Here is a 13,387-nt window from a genome sequence, read left to right on the forward strand (position 1 = left end):
GAACTCCTGACCTTAGGTGATCCATCTGCCTCTGCCTCCCAAAGTGCTGGAATTACAGGCGTGAGCTACTGCCCCAGCCTAAAATCTATTTCCTGGTATTTTTTTAAATTCTTTTCTAGTTAACTAATATTCCAAACTATAACTCTAATTGGATTAGGTAAAAAATAATACCTAAATGCACACTTGCTTTTTTTCCATTGAAAAGAAGAAAGAAACAAAATGGATCCCATTCTTATGGAAGCAGAGTATAGAGTCTACCTTTCAGCTTCTGAAATGTAACACAGAAATAGCAATAATCATTGGAAACTTTTCAGTTGCAAATGATTAACCTCCTACTTAAAATAGCATACATTTTTTTAAATGAAAATATTTGAGAGCCTTTGAGGGCGTAACACTAAAAGTTCAGGGATATATTTCTTTAGTATGTCTGGGATCCAAGGTGTCACATAATTCCATTAGGATATTATATCTCTCTATTAAATGACTCTTTTTATGTTGGGTGATGGCTGACAACCAAATTTTGACATCGGATTACAGGGAGTGCCTTCCCTAAGAGCTCTGGATCAGGCATTCTTACTGTCTCTTGTGTCCACCCTGTGGCTTGAAAGAAGATTCAGCTTCACTCCCAACTCGATCATGTAGAATGTTTTCCACAATAAATAAGGATTCCATTACCAAAAGAAAGAAAGAGAGAGAACAGAGGAAAACAGTACACTATAAGTCTACTACATGTGGGCGGATTCCCAAATATGCTGGAATTTCACCACTTAGTCATTGTTAGACTTTACAGCAGCTCCTTCTCTTCCTAAAAATTACATTCAGGATGCTTTATTTTCTTTCATTTTAAACTTTATTTTTATTTTCATTTGTAAATATCTTGATAGAAACAAGGACAAATGCAGTATTGTGAAAGACCCATTTGTGTAAGTGCTAACTGTAGTACAAATTAACTTTCCACCAAGGATAACCAAAGCACTATATGAAAACCCCATTTTCTAGTATTTACTTGAGAAAATAATAGCTAACATAAATTGGGCTTTTACTGTGTGTACATTAAGTGCAAAGCACTATGATATGTGGCTTACATATATTAACTAATTTACAACTCACAGCCATCCTATGATATAGGTATTATCTTCATTGTATAGAGAAGACAACTGAGTCACTGAGAGACTAAGTAATTTGCCCAAGTCACACAGCAGAGCTGAGATTTCAACTATTTTAACTACCTGGTTTAAGTTATGTCAGCCAGCAGGTCACATAGATTTATGCTGGTTTTTAATTTTTTTTTTTTTTATTTTTTATGGTGTTTTTTTTTTTTTTTTTTTTTCAAGCTGGAGTGTCTGTTTCTGGAAAAAAAGGAGTTAATTAAACAGAATATGCCATATGTGTAGACAAAGACTTGCTTTCTTCTTTTTTGGAGCCTAAACTCTATATTCCAGAAAACCTATTTTAAATAGCACAGACATATTCATTCTCCAGTCTTCAGCAGAATTTTCCTAGCTATGGTGACAAAAATTCTTATATTTTAAACTATTGACTGGTCAAACTCTAAATTCAGTAAATATAGGCTTGTCTCATTTTTAGTATCTCTCTTATTATTTAAAAGGCTCTAAGAATAAATTTTCTTTTTGGAGTTTTGAAGTTATAAACACGTGGTTTTCTTATTGTGCTTCAATTTCTAAATGAAACCACATGGATAGAGAAATGACTTCACATGACTGGTGAGAAATACCCCAAGTCATTTTGCTCCTTCTGCAGTATGGTAATATAGTCCATCTGAATTAGCCTGACATAAAAGGCACTGGAGAGTACTGGTTAGGACTTGATTGGTTGCAAGTAACACAAACTCAAACTTAAGTCCAAAGAGGACTTCATAATAAAGGTACTAGTGTTTTTCATAAACGTGCAATCCAGATTTAAACTGAGCCTCAGGAACAACTGAAACCAAGAACTCAAGCACCCTTAGGATTTCTGTTCTGTTTCTGCTTTTTCTGTTTTGCTTGTTTATTCATGAGCAATGGTGTTTTTGTTTTTGTTTTTGTTTTTGCCATCTGTCTTATAGAGTAGAGCAAAAATACAATCAATACCCAATTTTTATCTTCTTCTCAGACTTACCTGGAATCCTATTTCTGATTCTAAATTTTCAAAGAGAGGCTAACAAGTTCAGCTTGGATAAGTTGTTTATTCCTGGTGCAATTAGTTGTCACCAGGGAAATAACTAGAGTTGGCTCAGATTTGGTCAGCTACCAACTTTTGGAAGAAGCACAAAATAACACATGTGGGTAGGGGAAGTGGCAGCTCTCAGAACAAGAGGATTCTAGGCAGTCAAAACAATGTATCTATAGCACTGAGCCTGAGCCTGCTATTTAAAGTCATTTATCTGATTTTTCATTCAGCTGAAAAAGATCTTGAGACTTAATTTTTTTCCAACAGTGTTTATAAAAAGTTAGTACATTTTCTGCAGATTTCAAAATGTAAAAGCTAAACGCTTAACTCTAATAGCTCATATAATGACAGTGTAAATTATCCTGGTGAAATTTGCAGAAAAATACAAAGAAAATAATTAAATGAAAAAGCACAGAAAATTACAGTCAATAATCTGATCCTTGTCTGTTCTCATCCAAAGTACATCAGTTGGTGAGAAGTAGAAAATTTGTAATTTTCACCTTTCATTTCTTTTTCTAACCACAAATAATAATAAAGAACAATGAACAAGCTATTAGAAAAACAGCTGGAGGAGAAAGAAGAAAAGAAAGAAAAAAAGGGAGGGAAGAGAGGAAGGGGAAAGGAGAAAGATTCCAACACAATTTATGGATAATTGTATGATCTGTTGATATGCTTTTATTTTTTTAACAAATATTGCATTTTCCTCTACCTGGACAGCTATAACATTTCATCTTTACTACCTAAGGGAAGAAAGATGACATTGAAAAGAAAGAGAGATGGGAGGTGTTTGTCAATACTTGGGTTTTGAATTTCAGTTTTCTTGTTCTGGGAAATAAAATATTGTCTAGAAAAGACATGGGGCATAAAACTTATACCTTAAATAATAAGAATATTTTTCCTGATGTTCTCCCAGCTGAAACCCTGCCACAACCAAGCTGGTTAAGAACAAAGAGAAAATAATATTTAGATGTTGGTTTTTTCATGTTCTCTATAAAGGCTTTCCTGCCCTTCCCCATACCTTCAGGTTAAGTAGGAAGGAGAACGTTAGAGCCACCAGATTTATTTGTGGGTTTTGAAGTCAGGTGGTCCTATATATTACTCTTGGAATAGAGGTTGGGAAGAGACAAGCCCCATAGGGTTCCTCTGAACTCTGTTTACCCTGGAGAGGTCGCATGTCCACATGCACCCAAGAAGGATATGGAAATGGATAAGAGAACCCAGGGCCGGAGAGCCCTTGCTGCAGAATGAGAAGCACATGGCTGACTTTTTTCTGGAATAAGGAAGACAAGGCAGAGATCTGCTTGGATTGACAAATAGAGATGGGATGAGAATTTCTTAGCTGATTCTGGTGTATATAAATGACTTGAGGGAGATTTATGTTCCCCCTTCCATTCCTGCTTTCAATGCCTTTGCTATCTGTCAACATCCTAGAACTTAGACACTAGACCTAGGAAAAAGTTTGGGTGAAGGAGGGGTGGCTCTAATTGCCTGAGGAAACTCTGATTACGAGATTATTTTAAACTGATTGTGATTAAGAGTCTGCCCCTAATGGAACAACATAGGCTTGAAACAGAACTAAAATTATAACAAATACAGAAAATTTGATTTTTTGAACACTTATGTTTTATACTAAAATTTGTAGCCATTACTTATTGAATAGCAGAATTGAGAAAATGATGCCTATTAACAATTTTTCACCTATTTTTCCCCAGTGAAGTGTGTTCTCTTTACTAGAGGTTAAAAATAGTCATTTAAAAATAATCCTAATGCCCACCGATGGGATATTTGAGTATTTGTCCCTCTGTATTAAAACCCTGGGAACTAAGTTCCCTGACATTTTAATTGTTGGCTGTACATTCAAATGGAATTATGTCATTTGCTGGAAATTTTTATTTGCTCCTTCAAGATTTAGCCATACTTGCTGTTCAATATATGCATCTTTCTTCTTCTATTTATTTTCTTTACTTCCTCTGACCTTCTAGTACTTAAACAGCATCACTAGAATGAGACCTCCTTGTATGTTATTCCTCAGTTTGCAAGTGATAAAGATGCATTTAAATACACTTCCATAGAGGCCACATGTGTGCCATATATAGGGCTTAATATAAATCATGAGGAGAGGGCCTCCAGCATCCTATGAATAAAGTCTTGAACTTGGTATGCTACAGTAGGTAGTCTTTGATCCAAGGAAACCCACAATTGAATTAGCAGAGATGGTTTCTTTTTTTTGCTTTCTTCTCTTTCTCATGCCCTTGCTAGATTTGTATCTCAGAAAACTGTAACCCTAGAGACATATGAGGAATCATTCTATTTGCAATGCCTGCAGCATCTCTGACTCAGTAAGTGACTATTAGCAAGGGAAAGTAACAAAGCTAGACAGTTCAAGGGAATAAAACTTGCCATGGCTCTATGGTAATAGTCTGCCAGTCCAGGGTGGAGAATAGAACAAAATGATCATAATAACCAAGTGATAAATCAGATTATGCTGATTATGCTACCACACTGACCTTTAGATTTAAATTTTGCTTCACTGAACTCTAGCCTTAGATGGCCTGGGAGGCTAGTGTTATGTGGAAGATATTTACAAAACAAAACTCTAAGCTTAGAACTTTTGATCTAAGTTATCTATTGTCCCTGACTTTCTGCTGCTATAGGCTTCCAGAAAAAAAAAAAAAAAAAGGACCATGAAGTCATCCAAGAAGCCATAAGCAAATGTGTCTTAAACTGATGGGTTATAAATGGCAGTTTTCTAAGTGTTCTGCAAACTCCATGTGAATACAAATTATACCTAAACTTTTCTTGGGTAGCTGTCCCCCAACATTTTAATTTAATTTTCATACTTTGGCTTGATCTTATTTTCAAAAGGATTTAAAGTGACTTCTAAGATAAATAAAACATTTTAAATTGATATAAACTAGTAATAGGTAACAATGAACAAAAAGAAGTATTTGTACATTAAGTGAGTTAGGAATGAGTCTAACTCAAAGCTGAATATCAAATGGTCTTATGAATAGACACAACATACATTCTAAGTTTGTAACAAGGAAAGGAAAAAGGGATATCTGATGGGTTAGTTATATCTGATCAGTCAGTGTGTCCATATGCTCATGACAATTATTTAGAAGAAACAAAAGGAAAATCATCTGCAGGATCCTCATGTTGGAAAAAAAACCCTCAGCCTTTGGCACAGAGTTAGATAAAGGGTAGGCACTTGAAACAGGCTTACTAGTTAATAGGACAATGACTACTATCCGAAATTATATTTATAAAAAGAAATGTTTCAAAATGGAAAGAAATTAAAATCAAGCAAGTTAATGCTTTTGTAGTATATTTAAGTACTAAAATGTTCAGAGCACTGTACTAAATTGCTGGGGGGAGAAAGCATAAGCTCCATCAACCTAATGAGAGAAATAACAATCTCTTACTATGAGATGTAAGATAAATGTTAATTTCTACAATGACAAATACAATACTGTCATATGAAAATCTCATTGACCTGAGGGCACTACTAAGAAAGTGTTTCTCTAGTTTTTTTTTTTTAAGTGTTTTTACAATATTTTAATAGTTTGAATTCCTAGTGGGGAGGGAATTATCGTCTACCCATTTCCAGCAGGGGGCAGAATTACCATGGAGGAGGTAGATGGTATAAAAATATCAGGAAACAAGAAACAAAATCAAACAGAAAAGTAAAAAACTAGTTTGTATTTCTTGGACTCTTTCCAAGTTGACAAATATTTATCAATTTTTAAGAGTAATAAAAAGTTCTTCATGAAATATTTAGCTATTGCTACACTATTGTTTACCACCAAAGGCAATTTCTTTCAGTTATCCAGAAGGAAGGTTGATTTTGTGCAATGCTTTACCATGTGAAGTTCTTACTGTTCCTATATGTCAAGGAGAGCAGTTGAAGCTTTACAATGATTTCTACAAGAAAATGATCCCATGTATGCTTGCTTTCTCATACTGAAGACATCTTAAGCTTTGTTGAAAAGTTCTTACCTTTCTAATTATACCTTCAATCAATCAAATAGAAAATGAAATAGAAAGTTGCAACCAGTGGAGTGCTGGTAAATGTTTAACAACTGAGTCTCAAAAAGCAAAACGAAACAAAACAAAACAAAAACCAAAAAAAAAAAAAAAAGAAAGAAACAGGGTATGTGTATATATGTGTGTACAACATCTTGTAATAAGTTCTGATTATATAAGAATGTGTAAGGTTTTGTTGATTTTTCCTAACTCTTGTAATCATAGTCAACCCATAGCTGCAATTGACAAATACATGTGGTTCTGATGTGAATATTGGCTGCTATTTTTCTTTACTTTTTTTTTTTTTACCCATTAAGATAAAAGTAGCCCAGACATGGTGGTTCACGCCTGTAATCCCAGCACTTTGGGAGGTGAAGGCAGGCAGATTTCTTGAGGTCAGGAATTTGAGACCAGTGGGGCAACATAGCAAGACTCCATCTCTACCAAAAAAGTACAATGAAAATTAGCTGGGTGTAGTGAAGGGTGCCTGTAGTCCCAGCTACTTGGGAGGCAGAGGTGGGAGGATGACTTGAATCCAGGAGGCGAAGGTTGCAGTAAGCCGTGATCACACCACTGCACTCTACCCAGGGCAACAGAGTGAGGCTCTGTCTCAAAAAAACAACTGAAAATTTAAAAAAGATAAAAGTGAAACAGCAAGACCAATGTCAGAACTTTCCTCCTTCATCTATTATGTGAGTGATGTATGTGCTGAATCAGGTAATAGTTTTTAAACGTTAGAAAACTATTTTCTCAATTATTTGTGCTGTACAGTACAATGGCTTCAGATATGACTCACTTTTAGAGTTTAATCTGCATTATTGTTTTCTTCATCACTTTCTTAAATATAAAGACAATAAACAAAACAATTAATCAAGCCCTGATTTATAGCATTTACCTGCTCTGTGGGTTAAGTGATATGAATACTCTCACCATGGCCCATTTCAAACTACTAATGCAGTGTCACTGAACAGAGTTGAGAAGAGATGCTCAATAGCTCATAATTATGTATTACTGCTACCATATAGATTCAGTAAGGAAAATTGCCTGGAGAGCATAAGTAATACTAAAATGTATACAATATTTAGGAAGTGCTGGGTTCTGAGTATTTATTACGCTTGTTTTTAATGTGATATGTTACATGTGCCAGCTCCAGAACACCACTGATCACAAGAAACTTCGTGAACTCTTAGGACAAAAGTTTAACACAAAAAGAAATAAAATTAACACTAAAGACTTGGAAATAAAAGTGGAGTTAATACATTTCTCCTTTTAGTTCCATTAACACTAAGATTTACAGAAGCATTAAAAGAAATTCAATTCCTTAGGTTAGTATATTTCATTTCTTGAACATGTGGAATCATACCTAGTACCTTTATGTTTTCCCAAGATAAGACATAATATATAATCCTTTTGTGTTCCCCCTAAGTAAAGTGATTTTTAAGTGAATGAATAGTATTATACCAAAAAAATTTTATTAATATTTTTCAAAAATTATCTTCTTTGAAATATTTTTCTTAATACTTCAGAATCTTCAGAAATGTTCTCTAGCTGGGAGATAAAGATCATCCTAGCCTTCTCTCAGCTTTGTTTTCTGGCTGTTATCTATCATATTTATATCATGGCTATAGCATAAATTGGGGACAGTTTGACACATAAGAAAATGATTCTGAACAGAATTTCTTAGGTTCTTTCTGGCTGGAGAGATTTAGGCCACATGCTCAACCCTGAAGTTAAAGGTGAAGTTACTTTCTATTTAAACATATGGACTCCATTGAGGAGAATGAAATTCTAAAAACTGTGAGAAAGAGTGGAGCAAAGAATGAAGGTCAGATAAGGAACCAACAGAGGCCCATTATATCTTCTACTCCAAAGTCATTAATGAATACCATTTTTTTTAAACATCAACTTTAAACTTCTCTGCTTTCACATTCTGCCACAATTTGCCCCACTCTAACTACCCAGCTTTACTTCTCACCAATTTCTTTCTACCCTTGACAGGCCAGTCTCACTCTTCCAGGAATTTATAATGTTTATACCTGGTTTTGTACCTCATTGTGTTCTCTGCATTTGGAAGATTCTTTCCTCTTTCCTGTCTTCCAGTAATTAGCCATTAAGGCCCAGTTCAAAAACCTATATTCCATTTTTCTTTCCACTGTGAATGATCACAGTTCAATTCAATTAAGCATTTGTGTACTAAGCAACTAACGTGTATGGTAGAAGATTTTTTAAGAGCATAGTGAGTTAAAGATACTTGTGAGAAATCTACAAACAGCTATTTATGAAGAAGCTGGAAAAGTGGAGATCTAGAGTTACTGAGAGTTTAGGACCAAAGATAGAGACTTATCCACGTAAGTATTGAAACAGAAAGTTTGCCTAAGCTAAGGCAAGACTATAGAGAAAGTAAAGAAGAGAACTAAAGACAAAAGAGACATATAAGAAGTGGGCATATGGAGCAAATCATAGCGATTGAGTAGTATCAGAGAAGAAGAAGAAGGAAAAATCTGTTCACGTAAATCAATTGAAAATATCCATTAAAAAGAAAAATATTCAAAGGCATCTAACAGTTAAATTAAGTATGTGAACTTTGGTTTTCTGGATCTCACCATTGTCTGACTGTAGTTTCTACTTCTCTTAGTTTCGATGTGATGAAATAGAATTTGATTTGTAACTGATCAAATATTGGATTAGATCTACCCCAATCCCATTAGACTTGCTCAGAGGAAAATGGACCTTGTGCTTATAAACATGGTAATCTTTTCCTTTTCGCAGGGCATAAGGCAGACAGTTTCCAAAAATAAGCATATGAAAGAGACATGCCATCCCAGAGTATGTGTTTTTTGGCAATTAATTCCACTATCCAAAACTTCCATTTAACACCCCTCTTCGCCAATATGCCAATCATTAAAAGGACAAAACATATCCTTAGTTGAATATTTAAGTTCAATTTAAAAATGACTCTTTCTTTTAATTTTTGGTATAATTTGACATATTCTGTGATTTTCAGTTGTCGGGCATATTAACTTATAAATCACTACTGTATCACTTTAGGACAAGTGAAAACTTTTTGCTTAGATAAAATAAAAGAATAAGAAAAAATAAAAAAAACTACTGAAGCTGAAATCAACTCATTGCCCCCAGCCCTGCCCAAAAGAAGAAGAGAAAAACATCAAGGCATGAAAACTGTTTTTCAACCCCTTCTACTCTGTGAGTCACAGAGCTTGATGCCATAAAATAGGCATTTTCTCAACCGTAGACTGAATGTTATATCACATAATCACAGAAGTAACAGTATTTTGTATTACTTGTTTAAATTCTGTTTTCTGAAGTATCTTTCTTACAGTATAATGCTAGCAGGTACATTTTAAGGATGTTAAAATGATACCTATTCAGTTCTTGACTTACCAGGGATACTTACATCTTAAGTAAAATTTCCCCAAATGTGCTTTAGAAACAGAAAGGCATTTATATTTTTACATCAGGGTTGTCAAGGGCTGCAGGGTAAAGGGGAGATATTGACTATAAGTGAAGCATAACAGAACTTTTTGAAATTATAGAAATATTCTCTATTTTGATTGTGGTAGTGGTGATATGATTGCATAGATTTGTTAATATTCATGAAGTATTACATACAAAGGGTGAATTTGACGGTGAGTAAATTACACCTCAAGAAAAGAGAGTGAGAGAGAGAGAAAGAGAGAATGTGCAGATAAATATAAAATTAAAGTTAAAGGGTATTCATTTTAAAAATTAACTTCTTTCCTGAACTTCTTAATATAGAAAAAATAGAGGGAGATTGAAACTTCACCAAAATTACTTTATCTGAAGAATCTCTGAATTGTATAACTCCCATAATGCTGAAAAGTTAATAAACATACATTTTTACAGAATTAAAAATGCAACGAATTTATGATGTATAAAATGCATAGGCATGATTTTAAAAATTGGAAAACATGGAATATACATTTAATCTTAAAAATATATATTTTGGATATATGTTTTATCAGTCTTTTCATTTAGTTCAAATAGGTTTGATTTTTATACCCATTCTAATTTTAAGGTACTTTCAAATCACACACAGCAAGATACTTTGAAATGTCTTATAATAATTAAGACAAAAATCTAAAACATATAAAAATCAGCAAAACAATTTAATTTTATTCATTAAATAGTAAGTGTATTGAGCACTTACTATACATGTAAGACAATGTTAGTTGCAACTGCAAGGACTTATGAAGATGAGCAAGATGATCACTGAATTAACGGAATAAATAATTGCTTATAAGACAGGTGTTTTAAGCAAGGCTGAGCTCACAGACAACATACAACAATGTTGGGGTTGGCTGAAAGTCTGACTGCAAAGGAATAAATACTACTAAGGCAGAAGAAGCACAAAGTATAAATAACAGGAAGTTTGTAAAGAAGAATAGTAGATTGAGGAGGAAGTGGGATTGAGAAAATGTTTGTTTAGGATAGGAGCTAATGAAGATGGAACATCAAAAAGTCACTAAGAGAACATCAGCTACTGCATTGAGAATAATATTCTGATGGGGAGGTTTACTTTGCCAAGGCACTAGGGTATTTCTTTCTTAGAGACAAAAGCAAAAAATAAGATATAATAATGTTAAGAATGTGAGAGGAAGCAGGTGTTGACATATGATATAAGAAGAAGAAGCTGTGCCCCTAGGAAATTCAGGGCTGGATAGCTTTAGAAGCACTAAACACTAAATTGATACGGTGTCCCACTTGTATGTCCCTACATAAATCAAAATTATAAAAAAAAATTAAAACACAAATTATTTCTAGTGAAGTTCAGCAAAGTTCTGATATTCCTCATGATTAATATTTCTGGTACTTTATGTTTTAGATATCAAATTATTTCAAAAGAAATGATGCTCATTGGTTAGTGCCTATGCTTTGCTGGTTCCTCAATTAATGCCTAGACTCTCTGTTGAGTTTCCAGCAATAGAATTTGCTGGCTGGTTGTTTAGACCATGTGCCAAGGATGGCATCACCTGAGTGAGTGAGTGAGTGAGTGAGTGAGTGAGTTGACAAAGTGATGAGACTAGTGTTTAATTTTATTTATTCATTTGATTGGTCACTCAGGGTCCAATCAAACTAACCAACTCACAAGATTCTGTTACACAAATGAAAAAGCAAATGCAATAATAAAGAGAAATGTCACAAGCAACCAAGATATGCTCATTTTAAGCACACCTTCCCCCTCTGCTGTCTGATTTGTAATAAGGATATCTTTTTGCAGTGCTTAATATGTTTGTGTCAGCATTTTTGCCGTTACCAGAGAATCTGATGAACCAGGCAAATGACTGGAAATGTACAAAGTAAACATAGAATCCAGGTATTCATTTCTTCACTAACCATTCACATACCGGTAACCATACTAGGCACCAAGAATGCACTGAAAAAATGAAAGCAAATGATCAACCTCATGCATCTTACCACCTAGAGGAGGAAATAAGCACTAAAGTCATAATTATACAATTGTGTTCTATGAAAGAATATTAATAGAGGAATTTACTTAGTTGGTGGGACCAGTGGAGGCCTCTCTGAGAAAAGCACATTTTAACTAACATTTTGCTATATAGTCTTTAAGTATATTCTACTCAGCTCATATGCTACTTATAAGAAACAGATGTGTTTAATAACTGTAATAACTGTTTAATAACTGTATCCTGCAGACTGAATGTACAGCTGGTATAAAAATGGAATGGTGCTTCGTAGTCATGAAGAAGGTGTATTCTGGGATCAAACCACCTGGCTGGAGATGCTTACTAACCTCAGTTTCTTCATCTGGTAAGATGAACATACTACATGCCTTGCAAGTTATTGTCAAGATGAATTGTGGGAAGAAATTAGTATAGTGCCTGGCTAAGTGGTAAATGTTCAATATGGATGATTATTGTTGTTATTATTAAGGTTAACATCAAGTTTCTCCTCTGAAAGTGCTGAATAAATCTTGCCAATTTTTGTTCTCAGGAAGGTGTCCTTTCTATAATGAAAACTGGGACAATTTCTGGGTGTTGACACATTTTTTTTTCTTGAATAATGTTACTATCAGATCAAATTATAGACTTTGGCTATGGAACATTTTATATTTTAGATTGACTTCAGAAATCTGACCTGCACATTATAATTTTGCTAGTTTAATTTCCTTGAGAAGAGTATATTAGAGCTTAAGAGCATTGATTCTGGACCCAGTCAACTGGGTGGGAATTCCAGCTCTATCACTCGTTAGGTGAGTGAACTTGAATAAAAAACTATCTGTGGCTCAATTTCATGATATATGTACAAAAATAATAGTTCTTACCTCATGGTTTTGTTATAAGAAATAAATTAGTTAATTACATAGAGCACCTAAAACCTTATCTGGCCCTTAAATACTGTTATGTACGGTAGCTATTATTATGTTTTTATGTTTTCATTCAATCCTTCTAACAACTGTATGCAATAAGTAAGAATCTTTAATGAAATATAAGGTCCATGTAGAGAGTTATCTTCAGTTCTTATTAATTAATCTATCGCTAGTACTTACAACAGTATGTATTTAAAATATATATCTTTGTTCAATGGATGAACGAATGAATAATGAATAAGCCCGCATGTTGCAGATAAAGAAATTACAGCTGAAAGGGATTTGATGATTTGTGCAAAATATAACTAGCCTGTAATAGGGTCAAGATTTGTACTTAAGTCCGTTTGACTATAAAATATATATGTTTAATGACACAAATTTGTGGTGGAAACATTTGGTAAAGCCTTGATCTTTTTGTAGTACTGCTAAGTTCTGAAAGAGGAAAAGGCAGATAATGGAAATTACCATTGCTAGGAACTAATATGGTAAAGCAGATGAGCGAAAGGGGTCCAAATGTGGTTTGTGGAGCACCTGCATCCAACTCCAAAGGATATTCCAAATCAGCACCTTTTAGGATAGGGTTCTGGAATCCGTGTTCCTAGTAAATACCCTTGCAATTATATGTTCACTAATGTTTGAGAAGTCCTGGGGGACATGTTCTGTGTACATTGAAATGGTGGGCATTAAAAAGCAATTACAATAGAAGCAGAAATTGACAAATGGGATCTAGTTAAACTAAAAAGCTTCTGTACAGCAAAATAAACTATCAACAGTGTAAACAGACAACCCACAGAATGGGAGAAAATTCTTGCAAACTATGAA

This window comes from Mandrillus leucophaeus, unplaced genomic scaffold, assembly GCF_000951045.1.
Source record: "Mandrillus leucophaeus isolate KB7577 unplaced genomic scaffold, Mleu.le_1.0 Scaffold376, whole genome shotgun sequence".
Classification (NCBI taxonomy): domain Eukaryota; kingdom Metazoa; phylum Chordata; class Mammalia; order Primates; family Cercopithecidae; genus Mandrillus; species Mandrillus leucophaeus.